The following is an 18,547-nucleotide window of genomic DNA, read 5'->3' on the forward strand; positions in this document are numbered from 1 at the left end:
ATAACCTTTATTTAAAATTTGAAATATATTTTGTTTGATATTAGTATAGCTACCTCTCTTCTCTTTTGGTTACTATTTGCATGGGGTATCTTTTTCATGCACTTGGTTCTAAAGTGAGTCTCGTACACATAATATACTTGGATCATGTGTTTTTATCCATTCTGCTAGTGTCAGACTTTTGATTAGAGAGTTTAATCCATTTACACTTAAAAGTAATTACTGATTTTTATTTTGTCAAAATTACTTTTGTCATTTTTCTGTTTTCTAACTGCCTTACAGCTTTTTTTCTCTTGTTTCCTGTATTATTTTCTTCTTTTTTATTTAGTTGTTTTTTTCTGAAGTGGAATGTTTAAATTCCTTTCTCATTTTCTTTTGTATATATGCTATAGCTATTTTATTTGTGGTTACCATGGATATTATGCCTAACATTTAAAAATTACCCACACTGATCCCCAATATTTGGAGAAGAGAGTCCTTTTTTGCTCTTTGTGGCTCCCACAAGCTATGTGCAAGGAACTCCAGGGACACTTGTACAGCTGCCTGCCTTGTATCTAGGGGTGGAGTATGAATAGTTGTTACTGTGCATAGAGCTGAGAGTGACTGAAATTAACCACAAATTACTTTCTAAGCCTTTCCCTGGAGTTACAAGCCTTCAGTAGACTCCAGAGTTCCATAATAGTTACATCAGATAGGTTCTGACAGTGCAATTGTTGTCTAGGTGTGGAGACAGATCACTGGTTCTTCTTATTCTGGCATCTTCCCACAATAAATATTATTTTGATGAAAGAGTGACTTATCATACAAAGAGTAACTTCCAAAATGTGAAGGACTCAGGAACCCAATCTACCAATAACTTTAAGTGTTCCATTAGGGACTTCAGAATTAAGTAATTTGAATCTCTCTACCTGTGCCTTAACCAAGTTATTCCTACAAAGTACCCCAAATATGATAAAGCAGGTTTGCATTTCCCAGTGGTATTTAAAAAAACTTTCAAACTCTCATTGTGTGGAGATGTTAAAAATAAATAAATAAATAAGTTGCTGGAAAACCACATCTAACAAGGCAAACTAGATTCTGATTTTCTTGCAAATTCCTTCTATTAGTTGAAGGTTACTATGAAATGACCTGAACAGTTTTGTTAGAATATTAAATTACAATAATATAAATATATCCAACAGGGAACAACAGGAAATACTTTCTTTAACAAAATCAGAAGACCTCTTAGTTTACAGTAAGTACATTATATAAATTTAACCTAATGATTATATTTTTATTGTTTCACTTCAGTTGTTTCCTACTTTCAGAGAGAAGTAACACAAATTGAAAAGAATAGTTTTTATTTTAATAAATTAAAGTTATTTTAATTAGTTCAACAGTCATTTTCATTATTTTGTAATGAAAACTTTTATAGTCCATTTGCTTAATATTATAGTGGTACATATGTTTGCTTATTTGAAGTTGTTAACTCAGGGATTAATGTTAATATTCTATTGTCCAAACAAGGTAATGATAATATTGATATTTGCTAATTACCATAAGTAATTGATGCATAAATTTAGTATCACTTGCAATTCTTAGGTATTCATAAACCTCTCATTTGTACTAATAGCACAGTTGTTTTGAAGTTCTGATGACTTAGAAAGCAATACATGGATAATTATGTATAGACTACAGCTACATTTGTAAAGATTTTATGATAATGAGATGTAACAATATATTTCCTAAATGAAATCACTTCAATATGAGTCATATTACATATTATTATTTTCAGTGTTAATGCGTTTATGCTCTATCATTTTGTCTGTATATAGAAATAGATGAACAAGAGCAATATCAAGGTGAATTACATTATTATCCCATTCTCTAATAAGGTCCTATTCAATACTGAAAAAATAGAATAGAATTTGTATTTTGGAGCTGTTTTTATAATTTTATGTTTTTATACATGCTGCTGATCCAATTAAAATCTAGAAAATGTTCCCTTCAAAAGAAAACCCAATGCTTTGTGATTGGATTTAAAATAAATTTTTATAAGATTTCTTGAGTAGTATATTTTAAGCATAATTTTAGTATAATTATTGTTTTACAACATTAGAAATACTTTAAACTTTGTTATTTAGCTTATGGTATGCCCCAAAATGTATCTTTAAAATGTTTATTTATAATACCAAATTAACCATACTAAAATGCAAGTATTATGAATCTATACATAATCATTGTCACGTATTTTTATAGGAGACTGTAGTTTGAGTTACTATAAGCATCCCTCTGACCAAAAGGAAACACATGAAACTACATGTTGAAATTAAAAGCTAAAACAAGTAATCAAGAAATGACAGATTCTAAATTTTACTTCATATTTTTATTTAAGCTTAAATTCAGCCTTCTGAAATCAGTGATATTAATATGTCTGAATCAAGCCAGTGTTGATGTTAAAGTACAATATGTGTGGATTAATGATAGTAAAATATATCACAATCTTATTGTAAATGTTTATTATTATTCTAAAGCCAAGTAATTTAAAAAGCCATAATTTTTGCACAGAAGTAAACTAGTTTTACTTTTTTCAATCCTGATTGACTTTATTATTAGTAAAATGTCATATTAGTTTTTTTTTTTTAGGTATTTTCTTTTTTAATATTTATTTGTTTTGAGAAGACAGCATGCACAAGCAGGACAGAGAGACAGGGAGAGAGAGAATCCCAAGCAAGCTCCAGGCTATTAGCAGCGTGCCCAACACAGGGCTCAAACTCATGAACCCTGAGGTCATGACCTGAGCCAAAATCAAGAGTCACACACTTAACTGACTGAGCCACTCAGTCGCCCCTAAAATGCCCATATTATTAAACTTTACGTATTTTTCAAAATGTGATTAGACAGAATGAAACTTTCAAAATACAAAGTTACATTGGAAGCTCCTGGGTGGCTCCGTCGATTAAGCGGCTGATTTGGCTCAGGTCATGATCTCACGGTTCATGGGTTCAAGCCCCACATCAGGTTCTGTGCTGACAGCTCAGAGCCTGGAGCCTGTTTCAGATTCTGTATCTTCCTCTTTCTCTGCCCCTCCCTCACTAGTGCTCTGTCTCTCTCAAAAATAAATAAACAATAAAAAAAATAAAAAAATAGTTATAGATTAATTTTGATATTATTCACAAACATTTTAACAAAGCATGGATTAAAATTCACTAGTTTTTTTTTGAGAAAAAAGTTAAGAATGTTATATACATAAAGCCTTATGTTTTTTGTAATTTTAAAAACATTAAGATAAATATTGAATTTTATAAGAGTATATTATTTTAAATTCATTTTATGACATATTTCAAAAATAAGCTCTATACAGTTGAGTCAGAAATTATGTTATTTCATTATATTTTCCATTTTAAAATATATGGTAGTGGAAAATTATTCATGACACAAAGTCAAAAATGTAACAGAAAAAGGAACATAACAGCAAGTGAAAGAGCCAAAATATCATTTATAAATAACTTCTCTTAAAATTTGTCATTTGATACTAGACATATCAATTGTTGTAAATAATTCTGGATGATTATTTGCTGTCATTTTTGCAAGGATCTCTGCATAGCAATTTGCTGGTATTTGTTACGCAACTTTCATATGCATACCAATTAACTACAAAAATGAAACTAATTAAAATTTTCTGGAATCTGATGATAATTAAAACACTTTTGTTTTGTGCATTTGCAAATTCTGTCTCCTTTCATCATAACAAAATTATTGGTAGTTAGGTATTGCTAGTCTAATTTGTCAAATAATGCTTAGAGTTTATAAATATATGCCATATATTATAAAATAATAGCTAGGATTTAAAACCAGGGCTTTGAATGATAAAATGTATGTCTCTCCCAATGAGTAGATTATTCTCTAAGATTTTCACGTAGGTTATTTCCCAGGATGTAATCTTTGAGAACAAAACATAAAAGGAACGGAAAATATATTGACAAAATTTTCAAAATACAATAATCTGTGTACATTAGAGACTCCTATAAATCAGCATAAAAGAAACACATGAAATCCAGTGTAAAGTTGATTAAAAGATTTTCATAGTCTCTTTGTTGGGAGAATATTCCACATGGCATATCTACATATATCATATCAGTTTTTGTTTTGGACTATCTATTTACATGTATTTATATGGTCAACAGCTTGAAGTTTTGCCTATTTTAACCTAAATGAGTAGAATAATTACTTTTTTGTTTGTGTTGTTAGAGAGTGAGGGAGGGCAGAAGGAGGGGGGGGGGGAGAGAGAGACAGAGAGAGAGAGAGGAAGAGAGAGAGAGAGAAAGAGAGAAAGAGAGCTCCCAAGCAAGCTCCACGCTTAGCATGGAGCCCCATGTGAGGCTCCATCCCATGATGCTGGGATCATGACCTGAACTGAAATCAAGAGTTAGACCCTCAACTGTGACTGAGCCACCCAGGCACCCCTAGAATAATGAATTAATGTTCTCTTGTACACCTTAACATTAGCAAAATGTTTCATCTTATTTTGCTTATAATTTATTTTTTCCCATACATTTATACTATTCTTTTGTTTCATCACAACATAATTTCCTTGTCTTTTTTGAAGGGCAATTAAGGTATTATCTGTCTCAGGGTGCAGAGAGTATATTTGTTTCCTAGAAAGATGCATTCTTCTCAGGCAAAGGCAGTGTAGTTTTGCTAGAAGTACTCTACAAAAACTTGAGTTCCTCAGCTGTGTCACAAAACCATTAGTCTATCTAGGCCAATCTCTAAACTGCCTTGAAAGTACCTGAGGAACAAAAGCAACAGAAGACAACATGAAGCCTATGCTGTCTGCTGTGCTATGAATAATAAAGTCATTTTGATCTGACCCATGGATCCTTTGTCATCTGCCAGCATCTCTGACTGTATCAGTCTAATTTGCTAGCTTATAATATAAGCAGAGTAAAATTTCAAATATGTCACAGTTCTAGACACATTTTGCTTAAAACTAAAATCTGAATTGGGGTACCTGGGTGGCTCAGTCGGTTAAGTGTCCAACTCTTGATTTTGGCTTTGGTCATGATCATGGTCCATGGGATCGAGCCCCTCATTGGGTTCTATGCTGACACTGTGGAGCCTGCTTGGGATTCTGTCTCCCTCTGTCTGCCCTCACCCACTCAGTCTCTCTCTTTCTCAAAATGGATGAATAAATTAAAAAAGAAAACAATGTTTTAAAAATAAGTAAGGAAAATCTAAATAGCCAATATATAGCCAATATATATGTAGAATGATGAACAAAAAGATAATGTTATAAGCAAAATATGAAGAATCATGCACTTACTGTTGAGTACAAAAGGATATCTCAGGAGAGTATTAGTTTATTGATATATCCATTTTGAGTTAAAATGTGTAAAACTAAACTAAAACATTCTGTAATGTATATATGGTTTATAATCTATTGAGAAAGAAAATCTGAATCACTTAACGTAGTTACAACATTGTGTGATATTGGGAAGAGTGCAGGTAGAGCGGTTATTTATCTGCAGTGTGAGAGAAGAATCTGGTTTGGGTATAAGAATTGTCAACATACGTGTAGCATTTAATACCTTGATATTGAATGTCATTACCAACAGAGAGTATATATGGCAATGACCAAGGACTGATCCCCAGAATTTTTCAACATCAAGGCAAAGAGAGAGTACCATTAAATAATATTGGCAAGGAGTGATAGGTATGGTACAAGGAAAATCAGCAGACTAGGGTGTCCCAGAAGACAATTGCAAAATTTTATCAAGGAGCAGAAAGTGCTACTCTTCATCAGATGTCACTGAGTACTTGAGTAAAATGAGAACTAAATATAATACATAAAATATAGTCTAAAATACAAGTATTTTGTATAGTAACATGGAGTTCAGATGACCATGACAAGTGCCATTTTTGTGGAGTGCTGAGAGTGAATGTCAGATTTAGCAGAAGATAGGAGAACAACAAACAAGAACAAGAATGGAAAGGAATTTGAGCAGCTGTAACAAAATATTTGGAGAATAGCTGTCAGGAGAATAGGTTCAAGAGAATTTACCTCATGGAAAAATGTCAGCATGTATTTATACTGAAGAAAGTGCTAGAGTAGAGATCAAAGAAACAACATCTAATGTTGAGAATGATGTCATCAAAATGGTGGAATAAGTACCTCCAAAAACTTTCCCCATAGAAGTACCATATAAACCTACTAAAGTTTTCACAATCAAGTTTTTCAGAAAACTGGAAATCAACCAAAAACTTGAAATGAAGTCAAATGAAGACTACATTTGAAAAATAAAGGAAGAAACAATACATAAGACACATAGAACACAAGTAGCACAATGAGAAATAAATCCTACATTAACAACAGCATTACACATGAATTGATTAAACACTCCAGTTAAAAGCAGACATTGGCAAAATGGATGAGAAAATATGATCCAACTATATACTGTCTACAGGATACACAATTGGGATTTAAAGGCACAAAGTTTGAAAGTAAGAGATTAGGTAAAGAACTATTATGCAAATAGTAACCAAAAAAAAACTGGAAATGTTGTAAAAACATGAAGTCATTAGACTATAAGAAAACCTTTGTTACTATAGACAAAGAAAGACATAAAAGCATCAGTCCATCGATAAGATATAATAGTTCTAAGCATTATGTATACCTAACAACAGAGCCCCCAAACATGAAACAAAACCTGAGAGAATTAAAGAGAAAAGTAGATAGTTCAACAATATAAATTAGTGACTTCAATACCATGCTTTCAATAATGGATATAATAAGTAGGCAAAAGAAAACAAAAAGAAATGATATCTGAACAATACTATATAGCAACTGGACCTCACAGAAGTCTATAGAACATTCCAGCCAACAAGTGTAGAATATATATTTTTTCTGAACTACACATAGAATATTTTCCAGAGTAGACTGTATGTTAGACCATAAAACTCTCAAAGAATATAAGGATTGAAGTAATTAAAAAAAAAATATGTTCTTTAGCCACAATAGAATGAAATTGAAAGTCAGTAAAAGAAGTAAATTGGGGAAATTCACAAACATCTAGAAATTTTTTAAATAAAAACCATTGAGTCAAATACTCAGAAGAAAATACTTTGAAATAAATGAAGGAATGAAGATAAAAACACAACATACAAAAACTTATGGAATGCAGTGGAATCAGTGCTTAGAGGAAAATTTTAATTTTAAATGTCTCTAGAAACAGAGAGGGAAAGATCTCAGAACAATCTAATTTTTTACCTTAACATATTGGAAAAAGAAGAGCAAACTAAACCTAAAGTAAAAAGAATGAAATAGATGAGACATAAAAATACGAATAAAATAGAGAAAATCAACCAGCTCAAATATTGATTCTTTGAAATAAATCAAAAATAAAGCAATGGTTTAATCATCTAATTAAAGTGATATTGACTAAAATTGTTTCTCTTCTCAATTGATTCCTTACTGCCTAGAATTGCCTAATACATAATATGCATTAAATATTTTACCTTTCTAAGTTAATAGTTTTTAATAAAGCTAAATGCCTAGTAATAGATTGCAAAAATAGCCTCAATTCTTTATTTTTTTTCTCCCTCCCACACCATTTGCCATATAAACTTCTACATTTTCAATTTGAGCCTACGTTTAGCCATGTGACTTTTTTGGCCCGTGAAATGTTGGTAAACAGAACATAAGCAGAGGACTAATAGACTTTAACACCTGATTAGGCCTGCTCTCACTTCTTTTAATCAGGGATTTCTGTGAGAATGTCCCTAGGCTAGCCTGGTGGAGAATGAAAAACATGTGAAGAACAGACATGTGGTCCAGGTGATCTCAGCCAAAGCCATCTTAGATTATATCAGAAATAGCTCGCTGATAGCATGTGAGTGAGCTTGACCAGGAGCAACAGAGGTGTTTTGACAACCATCCTAGATATGAAAGCAGTGGATTCTTATTATTATATGATGCTGGGTTTGCTGTGTTAACGTATGTTATAAAATATATGTTATATAATATATCTAACATAATTACATATGTAATATTTCTAGAATATCAGAGATATTAAGATTGCAGATAGAATTAAGGTTGCTAGTCACCTGACCTTGGTATGGGGAGATTAACTTGGATTTCACATGGGCCCAATGTATTCAAGAGTCTTTATTAAATGAAAAGAGGGAGGCAAAAAAGTCAGTGTCCATATCAGTGTGGTGCAATGTGAGAAAGACTCACTCTGCCATTGCTTACTTTAAAGGTGAAAGGGGATCACAAACCAAGGAATACAGGTGGTCTGCAGAAGTTAAAGCAAGTCTAAAGTTTCCAGAAAGGCATACATCCCTGCCAGCATCTTGATTGTAGCTCAGTGAGATCATTTTGGATTTCTGACTACCAGAATTGTAAGTAATAAATTTGTGTTGTTTTAAGTCAATAAGTATGTGGTAATTTGTATAGCAGCAATAAGAAACTAATACACATATGCATATTGTGTAGGATGTGTATGTATATAATTTAATGTTATTGTAATGGTGTATTCTGTGTATTATTATAATAATTCACACCATAGGACAGTTATTTCCATTTAATAGAATATAATTAGGTATGGACAATGAGTAGAATTAGGTATGGACATTAAAAGTGATATCGCTTCCATATTAAACCAAGATCTGTTTGAATTCAAATCCTGGGATTTCAATTAGTGCATGAAACTGTTGCTATTATGCCATTTACCCAAATGTTATCTATTTTCTCCAGTGCAGTCCCACAATATTTAATACTTCATATTTCAAAACGTTAAATTATGTGGTTAAAATCAGCTAATATACTTCATGAAAGAAATAATTTCTAATGTTAGAGATTTACCTTTTACAAAACTATTCACATGATATTATATTTTCAATGACTCACCCTAGAACTACTAAGAGTAGTCATTGTAAAAGCACAGACCATCTTCTTCAGAGAAAAATATTCATATATACAGCCCTAATTTTATTGCTAGATGTGTAAAGCAGTTGAATAAATTCCAGGTGTCTAGTAAGCTGTACTTTTTAAAAGGCATTATTTCAACAGAGGTGAACATTAACATATCTGAAAAATATTTTTCTGGCTATTCCATTTGTTCAGATGGCAGTAGATTACTCAAGGTTGAATCCAAAATAAGTCTATTAAATGAGTTTTTTTTAAAAGAAATAAGTCATTAGATCCTAAGTTGGAAAGAACGTAAATATTCTATAACAAGTGTTTTCAGATATGATTAGTTTTCAGTGGTTGGTCTGTCTCAGTCATTTGTAACACAGATCAGTTAAACACTTTATTAACTTATGATTCTTTTTTTTTTTTTTTTTTTGTTATTCTCTCAAGATTCCATGCTATACTGATGACATAAGGAAACTATTTCTATTTTGAGTGAGAAATGGAAGCTTGAAAATCAAGAGATTAGAGGGTGTTATGGGCCAAGCTGTTCCTTGGAAGAAAAATAAAGAAATTTAAAATAATAAGAGTTAATTTATATGCCACTGGATTAAGGTAGTTTTGTGCCAAACATGTTGAACCCCCTTCAAAAATCATCAGGAATGGTTTATATACCATGACCATTTTTAGTGTATCATGTTGACCCACTTTGAGCTTTAAATATTTTGCAGGATGTTTTAAAATAATAAAACATTTATAAGTAGAGTGTAACATTTCATAAAAATATTAAAAATAATTTGTATGTGTAATAATTATTCTAGTATCATAATTTTTCATAGATTTTTTAAAAACATGGTATTACTCTCTTACTTTAACTGCACTTCAGGGTTGTGCAACTATACATTAGAACTCTATACTTCCCTACCTATATTTTCTGATGTACTTGCAGACAAAATTTTCTGTGTCCTACATAACATACATTATTCTACTGGTCCTAGTCATGAGCTTCATGGTTTTATTGCACTGTATATCACTTTATACAGTCTGGTCTGTAAAAGGGTACCCCTAACGTACCTATCGCAGTATGTATTCTTAGTTGTAGCCAGAATGAACAGAAAACACTGGTCAAAATCTGTCAGTTTACTAACAGGAGATGTGTTCATAGATACCAGTGTGCTGACACACACATGCAGACTTATTGGTATTATTGAGGTTAAGAAGCTGAAAAAGGGAATATGTGAATTTACATACATACACATGCATGCACACACACACACACACACGCACACATACACATACTCTTTTTTTCTTAATCTATAAAGTATTAATCTTCCTGCAAAAATATACTAAACATTAACTATTCGTAAGGCATATAGAATAATTGATTAACATATGGCACATAATGAATTCTCAGTAAACGAAATCATTACTGTTTGTTATTATTATTGCTATTTATTATAAAAGACAATTGAGAAACTTATTTAGGTTTATATTTCCTAATTAGTCTTCCATAGTATTTGAATTTCTTTTTTTTTGGAGCTATCATTTGCCCTCTACATTGTTCCTACTCCATAAGGAAAAGAAAAAAGAGAAAGCAAGATTTGATGTCATCAGTATTGAAGTAATTGTTGCTCAGGCAAAAGAAATGGCTAATTACATGGGAAAAAATGGTAGATAAGATTGGTAAATAAAAGTAAATAAAAGCATGGGCCCTACACTCAGACCTGGATTCACAATATAGTACTGCCATATCCGACAATATTACTTTGTTCCTGTTACTTGCATTTCATGATTCTAAGTATCCTTTTCTGTAAGGTAAAGAAAAAAAAAAACCTCTACAGAAGTATTAAGTATTTAATGAAAAAGTAAATGTGATGTTCATTGTGTATATAATGTTCATTACTTAGTTAAGGACCAATACATGTTAGTTGTTACAATTATTAAAATTATTGCTATTTTATCTATGGCCACTACTTTAAGAGTCTGTCTATTATGGACGTGTAGCAATCATTAAATTTCTTCTCTTAAGTACAAAAGTTTTACATTCTTAATCTATTTTAAATCTGATCATATTGCTAATTTGACAAAACAAGATCAGAGTGAGGAAATTTCAAACTAACTAATGATGTACTATATCAGAAGGAAAAGTCTGTTTTAGATCCTTGATAGAATATCACCAAAATTATCGAATTTCAGAAACCATTAGTTGGAGACTGCTGTATTCTGTGAGAGTTCTTAATAGACATAGTAAGAGCCAACAGTCAAATTTGATTGAAATGATGAATCAAATTTTTCTAAAACTGCTCCTAGTGCTGAGTTTATAGAAATTAGTAATGTAATTGTGATCTCTGCGACTTTCGAATATGACTTTGATAATGTACTAAGTTAACTGTAATTCTTTTTAAGGATATCCTTGTGAGATAAAGGTTTATTTAATAAATTAACTGTGGTTTACTCTAAAAGAACATAAACGCAAAGAAGTTTTAGCAATGATTGATCCATTTTATTTAGGTCTCACTTTACCTCTGGAATTTGCTTTTAATCTTACTTTAATTCATATTTTCAATTTTATTCAAGGAGACATTACATTAACAGAGTAAAAGCATAAGACTGCATAATAATTATCTTAAGTTATGGAGATATTTCCTGTAGATAAAAACACATAGACAAATATGAAAATGCATTAGTATAAATCAGCAAATTGGAGAATAAAAATAAGAAAGACCAAGTAGAGCTATTCTCCTAAAACACAAGAAAAAATGCATTTTTTTAATGACAGTAAAATGAACAAACATGAAGAATAAAGATAGGAGATCCTACAATAATATACCAGGTATTCCAGCAAGTGTAAAGTGAGGAAATAGTTCATTCACATATCCACATATCCATTCATTCATCTATTCATTTATGATGCAACAATATTTATATATTCCAGAAACCTCTCTCAGAGTTGAACACAGAGTGGTAAATTTGAGGGAAAAAAAATAACCTACTCTTAAAGAGCTCATATGGGACATGCAATGGCTAGAATTATCTGAGGATAGATAGACAAAAAAAAGTATGTAACATGGTAGATAGTAAGAAGTGTAATTGAATTTTAAAAAACAAAGTTATAAAGCGCATTGGGAGTGTGAGTTTCATGTGAATGGATGTTGGTGTGCTAGGTTTGCTGAAGTATCTGTGTTATCTGTGAAAGTGTCATTGGAACAGACTGGATAGAAGGCTGGAGCGAAGACTGGGCACGTGGCTACCGGATAGAGGAGTGTTAACGGACAAAAAGCAAAAGTAAATGTAAAACCGTTAGTCAAGGATGTGTTTGCAGTGTCTGAGGAACAACCAGAAGTCCTGTTAGAGGTGGAGTGGTAGGGAGGGTGTTAGGAGAGGTAACCAAACAATAATCAGCATAAACAAAAGATGATGGACACATAAGTTTAAAAAAGGAAATTTCTCTATCTGAAGAAAGATTTTAGTGTAGAGATCAAATGAGTTAATATTAATAGGTAACATTGATGAAGATAAGTTTGTAATTCGATAGACTTTGGTGCTTTAAACAAACAAAAAACTAATAAAGAAGAAACCCTACAGTCAAGCAGATAAAAATGGAGAAATAATGAGGTTGACGTTAGGCTGTTCTGCATCACTAAATGTCAGAAGACAAGGGCTCATTATCAGCATTATGTGAAAAAAAAGTTTGCATGCCCTCTGTGACATAACCCGTCAGGCTGTCTTTTACATGGGAAGATGAGAGAAGGGCATTCCTTGACATGCAAGGAGTCAGAGAGTATGCTATTTCTATAATCCCTTTAGGAAAAAATTAAAGACCACAGGATATGAATTGGCAGCGGTGGGGAAAAAATTTGTAAAATAAACAGAGAATATCAATGACTATAGTACATTTACAGAAATTCTAAATAAGTGATGCTAACATAATTATGAAGCAATATGTTGAAATTTCTTTAAAAATAAGCTATTATAAAAATCTTAATAAAATCTGAGAAAAGAATATTTCACTTTGATGAGATTTTATATAGATGATAGAGGATTGAATAAGAACAAAACCATATGGAAGCATGAGGGAAATGTTCTTTGCAACAACAACGATAACTAACGAATTGTAGAGTTTTATGCCAGGATCTGCTTAGAGAACAATTTTATTTAGGAACAAGAATATAAACCTCCCAAAATGTGACACAGTGTTGCCTCTAATCAGAATCAAAGTTTTTAACCGGCGGGTGGCTCGGTAGGTTGAGCCTTTGACTCTTGATTTCTGCTCAGGTCATGATCTCACAGTTCCTGAGATGGAGCCTGGCTTTGGGCTCTGTGCTGAGAATGTGGAGCCCTGCTTGGGAGTCTCTCTCTCTCCCACTCCCACTCCCCTCTCTCCCCCCTTTCCCCACTCGCATGCATGCACTCTCTCTCTCAAAATAAATAACAACAACAAAATCCTACTTTTAAACTAGAACTGACTTCTAAGGAAGGCAGGTTCTTTTTTAAGAGGAAGAAAAAAAAAATAACCTCAATTTCAGAGCAGTCCGCACCTAGGTAGCAATGATTTTGCATATACAAAAGTGATTCTAGGACACAGTTTTAAAGAAAAGAAATTTTAAAGTGGATAAAGGAAACTCTAGAATTATAGTGAAAACATTAAGTTCTAAAAGGAGTAATGTGCTCAGTGAATAATCAGGGATCAATATCAGGGTGTCCAAAAAAGCCTCCCAGTTACAGGGATGACAAATACGCAGTTTCACCTTTGACTGTGCCAGGCAGTAAAATGATGCAACTTTTTATGTCATGATCACAAAACGTTAAAGTTCTATTCTACACGACAGGCTTGAATTCTTGATTTCTTTAGGGTAGGGTCAGCATGTGAATGAAATAGTGGAACAATTGAGAACAGCATTGCCATGAATTTAGAGGCGGGAGAACTTTGGTCCAGAAGTGACTGACTCTGGCAAGAGCACTGGACTTTCTGCAATGTAGATAATGGGGGCTTCAGTCAATTTTATTTGGATATTAAATAGACAGGAAAATGCATCCTGCTATAGATAACTAATAATGTAATATTAAAACTTATGTATTTCTAGCAAACAGACATCTATACAGATGATCACCACAGCAGTGTTTATAATAGGGAACCTTTCCAAATATAACTTTTGCTCCAAGAAAGGGGATTAGTTAAGTGAATTAAGCAGTATATGTGTTAGAATATTATTCAACCACTCAGTCTACATTGAAGATCATTACTTTCATGGTAAGATTTTTCAGGACAGATTAAAATAAGCACTAATAGTTGCACTTTTGTATGATAGTCACAGAGGGAATGAATATACAGAGAAAACCTTACTGTCCATATGGTTTAGGTATGTTATAAAATTTTTTGTTATTTTTAATATCGAATTCTCTTTTCTGTGTGGGTACATAGAAAGCCACATTTCTTAGCCCTTTTGCAGTTTGGTAGGGCTGCATGACAAATTCTGGTTAATTGGTTATGAGTGTAAACAACTTCCAGGCCAAAGCATCTAATTTCCTATGTGAGACGTTTTTTCTCTCCTGGAATAATCATGTAAATTGCCTCTTTAATAAGATGGTGGAATGATAAGACTTTGTCTTTGAAGTGCCTGGAAAAGTTGCTTGGAGTCATAGCCTAGTTTGCATAGTTGAGAAATAAACCCTTGTCTTAATTAATAACTAATTGCCATGTAGTTTTTTGTTGTTGCTGTTTTGTTTTTAAGCCTTAACATAACCATTGCTATCCAGAATCATACACGGTAGGAACCAACAGTCTGCCTCATGTCCTTCTTTACTTTTTTTTTTTTTTAGAATTGACTTTTTGATATAATTTACATACAATAAACTACATCCATTTAGTGTTCAGTGCATTTGACAGTTGTGTACATCTGTGAAATCACCAGCATGGTAAAAATACAGAACATTTTCATCATACCCCAAACATTCCTTGTACCCCTTTGATAGTCATCCCTCCTTCTGCCCTAGCCCCAGGCACCAATCTTATTTTTGACACTACATCATTAGTTTGCATTTCCAGAATTTCATATAAATGCAATTATTCAGTATGTGATACTCTTTTATGTCTGGCTTCTTTTACTCAAAATGACTTTAAAATTCATCAGTGTTGTTGTCATTGCTTATTGATGAATAATATTGTAGTAGTCATTTATGGATATACCACATTTTGGATATTTGTTCACTTTTTGATGGACATGTGGGTTTTTATTTTGAGGCTATTAAGAATAAAACTATCAACAATCATGGATAAGCTACCATACAACCCAGCCATTTCACTCCCATATTTAACCCAAGAGTAACGAAAACTTAGGCGTTTCTTGTCCCTCTTTAAATTTGCACATTGTAGGAATTATATCCAGAAAAAGGCTATTTTCAACACTAAGATCAATTTCAATTTTTTTAATGTTTATTTATATTTGATAGAGACAGAGCATGAACGGGAGAGGGGCCCAGAGAGAGAGACAGAATCCGAAGCAGGCTCCAGGCTCTGAGCTGTCAGCACAGAGCCCAATGAGGGGCTTGAACTAACGAGCCATGAGAACATGACCTGAGCCGAAGTCGGACTTAGTCCAACTGAGCCACCCAGGTGCCCCACTAAGATCAGTTTTAAAGTTTACAAATATCTGTATTATTACTCCTAAATTTTCTTGTTCCTTATTTATATATTTTCTTCATGTGTAATACTTCTCACTTTTAATTTTCTGGACTTAGCTCTCTATCTCCCATTTGAGCACTGGCTAAACTATTGATTAGTTACATAGATGCAGATCCTAGAGAGACTGCTATTTATTATAACATTACCTACCTGAACTGGTTTATTTGAATACTTACCTGATTATCTTGTTTTCATTGCCTTAGTGCATTTAGTCACAAATTTACCAAAAGTGACAAAATAGATTCTATTATAAAATAGAATAAAATAATTCCAAAGAAAAAATAAATTGCTATATATTTTGAAGAGATCAATATCATTTCTTTGGAACCATAACAGAAATTACATGAAAAATATCTGAAGAGGGGCGCCTGGGTGGCTTAGTCGGTTAAGCGTCCCACTTTGGCTCAGGTCAGGGTTTCGCAGTCCATGAGTTCAAGCCCCGCATGGGGCTCTGTGCTGACAGCTCAGTGCCTGGAGCCTGTTTCAGGTTCTGTGTCTCCCTCTCTCTCTGACCCTCCCCCGTTCATGCTTTGTCTCTCTCTGTCTCAAAAATAAATAAACGTTAAAAATATTTTTTTAAATAAAAATTTCTGAAGAAATGTTGCATGTTTTAGTTTATGCAGAGACAAATAAGTGCAAATAGATACTCAAAATAATAACTTATTTCTCAAAGTTTGATTATTGTATGTGCCTATTTATGTCCAAATGCTAGATGTAACAAAAATTTCTTAGCAATGCAAGATGCATCATGAGTTACTTATAATAAGTTATATTTTATTCTCCTTAATACTCAGGAAAATAAAGGCAGGTATTTTTTAAAATTCCAAAATATGTTTAGCAGCACATACACTATTTCCTGTATTTAATATGTCTCTCAAAAATTGTTTCAATATTAAGCTATTTTTTCTTAATATTCATAAATTAGACCTTTTGAGAGCAACATTTTAGAAAAGTTTAGACAATTTCCTGTTTGTAAATATTACTTTCTGAGGACTAAATTTTGTCTTTTTGAGGTCAGTGTGTCTCAGATTAAATATATATATGCATGTTGCCTACATTCTTGCCACAATTTGGAGACCTTGTATTTTTTACATATTTTAATCATTTTATTTAAAGAAGTTACTATATCAAATGATCATAAACTGGGAATAAGGCACAAGGAGTGCAACTTTATGAAAGCTACTGATTTTATGAACACTTTCATTCTGCTCCTTAAAGTCCAACTTTAAGTACAGTTCTTGAAATTCCTATATTACTTGAAATTCTCTTCCACCTCCTCATTTTTATCAAAATGTTAATTTTCCTCAAAGACTGGTTTTAATGCATTCTTTAGCAATTGATATTCTTTTTCCAGCACTGATCAAAGAAAGATGGTATATTTCCTGTTCTGATTTTCACTCAGTGTCACCCTAACACAGACTATACTGCTATAACTTCTCATTCTTTTTCCTACATATTCAATTTTTCCTGAGTATATTTTCACAAACATAGAAGAATGATGTAATAAATCTCTACTAAAGTTTCCTGTTAAAGACCTCATCCTCTTCTAGCTAATACACTAAATCATTTTTAAGTTGAAGTATATTTGACATATTGCATAAATGTAAGGTGTGTAACATGTTGATTTGGCACATTTATTGATTATAATATGATTAGTATAATAATGATAATTAGCACCTTTATCATGTCATAGAAGTATCATTTCTTTTTTTTTTTTTTTGGTTAAAATAATTTAGTCTCAGTTTGATGATTATAATATCAATGTCTATTATAACTATACAGTGCATAAGACTTCTGTGACTTATTTACTACTTGATTTAAGTTTGTATCCTTAAACAGCATTTCTCCTATCCTTCCACCCCATAGTCCTTCTGGTAACCACTATTTTACTTTTGTCTTCACAAGTTTAACTTTTTAAAATTCCACATATAAGTGGTATCATACAATATTTATCTTCTCTGTCTGACATATCTCACTTAGCTCGTTGTGTCTCAGCACCACCTCAGCTCACATTTACTCTTCAACTGACTTAGGCTTGGTTTAATTCATACCTTTGACCCACAGTGATATGATCATTGCTTTCATTTGCCAAATAACTTTATTGACACTGTATTATTTTCTAGCTGCTATTTGTCCTAATTTACTGGATCCTCCTCTAGTTCCTTTGAAATGATTCCTGGAGTGAATCATTACATCATCTTGGTTTTCTAAGAATTTTCTCCATTATTATCAAGCTTTTAAGTTTCTTTAATATACTGAAGTCAACATTAAAAAAATTTTAAAGGGCTCCCTAGTGGCTCAGTCAGTTAAGTGTCTGACCTCAGCTCAGGTCATGATCTTGCGGTTCGTGAGTTTGAGCCCCATGCCAGGCTCTGTGCTGACAGCTCAGAGCCTGGAGCCTGCTTTGGGTTCTGTGTCTCCCTCTTTCTCTGCCCTTCCCCCACTCATGCACTGTCTCTCTCTCTCTCTCTCAAAAATAAGCAAACATTAACATTTTTTAATGTTTAAGAACTTTTTTATTTAAATTATGTCTATGTTTTGTCTCATTGCCCCTATTATCTACTAATTTTGTGTTGTTCTTTTTCAACTTTTTCAATTGTACATTTTTCTTCAATTATACATTTAAATAATTAATTTTTAGGCACTTTTTTCTAACATAAACATTTATAGAAATAAACTTCCCTCCAAATGCTGATTTTGCTGCAGCCTGCAAGTTTTATATGTAATTTTTAAAATCTTCATTCAGTTTTAAGTATTTTAAAAATTATTGTGATTTGTTTTTGATCCATAGATATATAAAACTGTATTACTTAGTTTCTAAGTAGATGGGAACTTTAAAAACATTTTTTTTCTTTTTTAACTGTAATTATATTTTCATCAAATTATGTTTAGCATAATTATTTTTTAACTTGCTAAGAATTATTCTGTGGACTACAGCTGTGATAAAATTTTATAGTGTGAAATGTATGCTTGAG

At 32.2% G+C, this 18,547-nt stretch overlaps 1 long non-coding RNA gene across 4 annotated transcripts in view; it reads left to right on the plus strand.

Moving 5' to 3' along the window:
* Window positions 1-18,547, plus strand: part of LOC122213422 — a 263,719-nt gene that overhangs the window by 58,741 nt on the left and 186,431 nt on the right. Inside the window, exon 3 of one of the 4 annotated variants that reach the window (XR_006199510.1) lies at window positions 8,238-8,374. The exons of the other annotated variants lie outside the window; for them this stretch is intronic. This is a non-coding gene — a long non-coding RNA (uncharacterized LOC122213422). Of the gene's footprint in view, window positions 1-8,237; window positions 8,375-18,547 lie in introns of those variants that run through there. 4 annotated transcript variants of the gene reach the window in all.

The sequence above is a fragment of the Panthera leo genome, chromosome A1 (genome assembly GCF_018350215.1).
Source record: "Panthera leo isolate Ple1 chromosome A1, P.leo_Ple1_pat1.1, whole genome shotgun sequence".
Lineage (NCBI taxonomy): Eukaryota > Metazoa > Chordata > Mammalia > Carnivora > Felidae > Panthera > Panthera leo.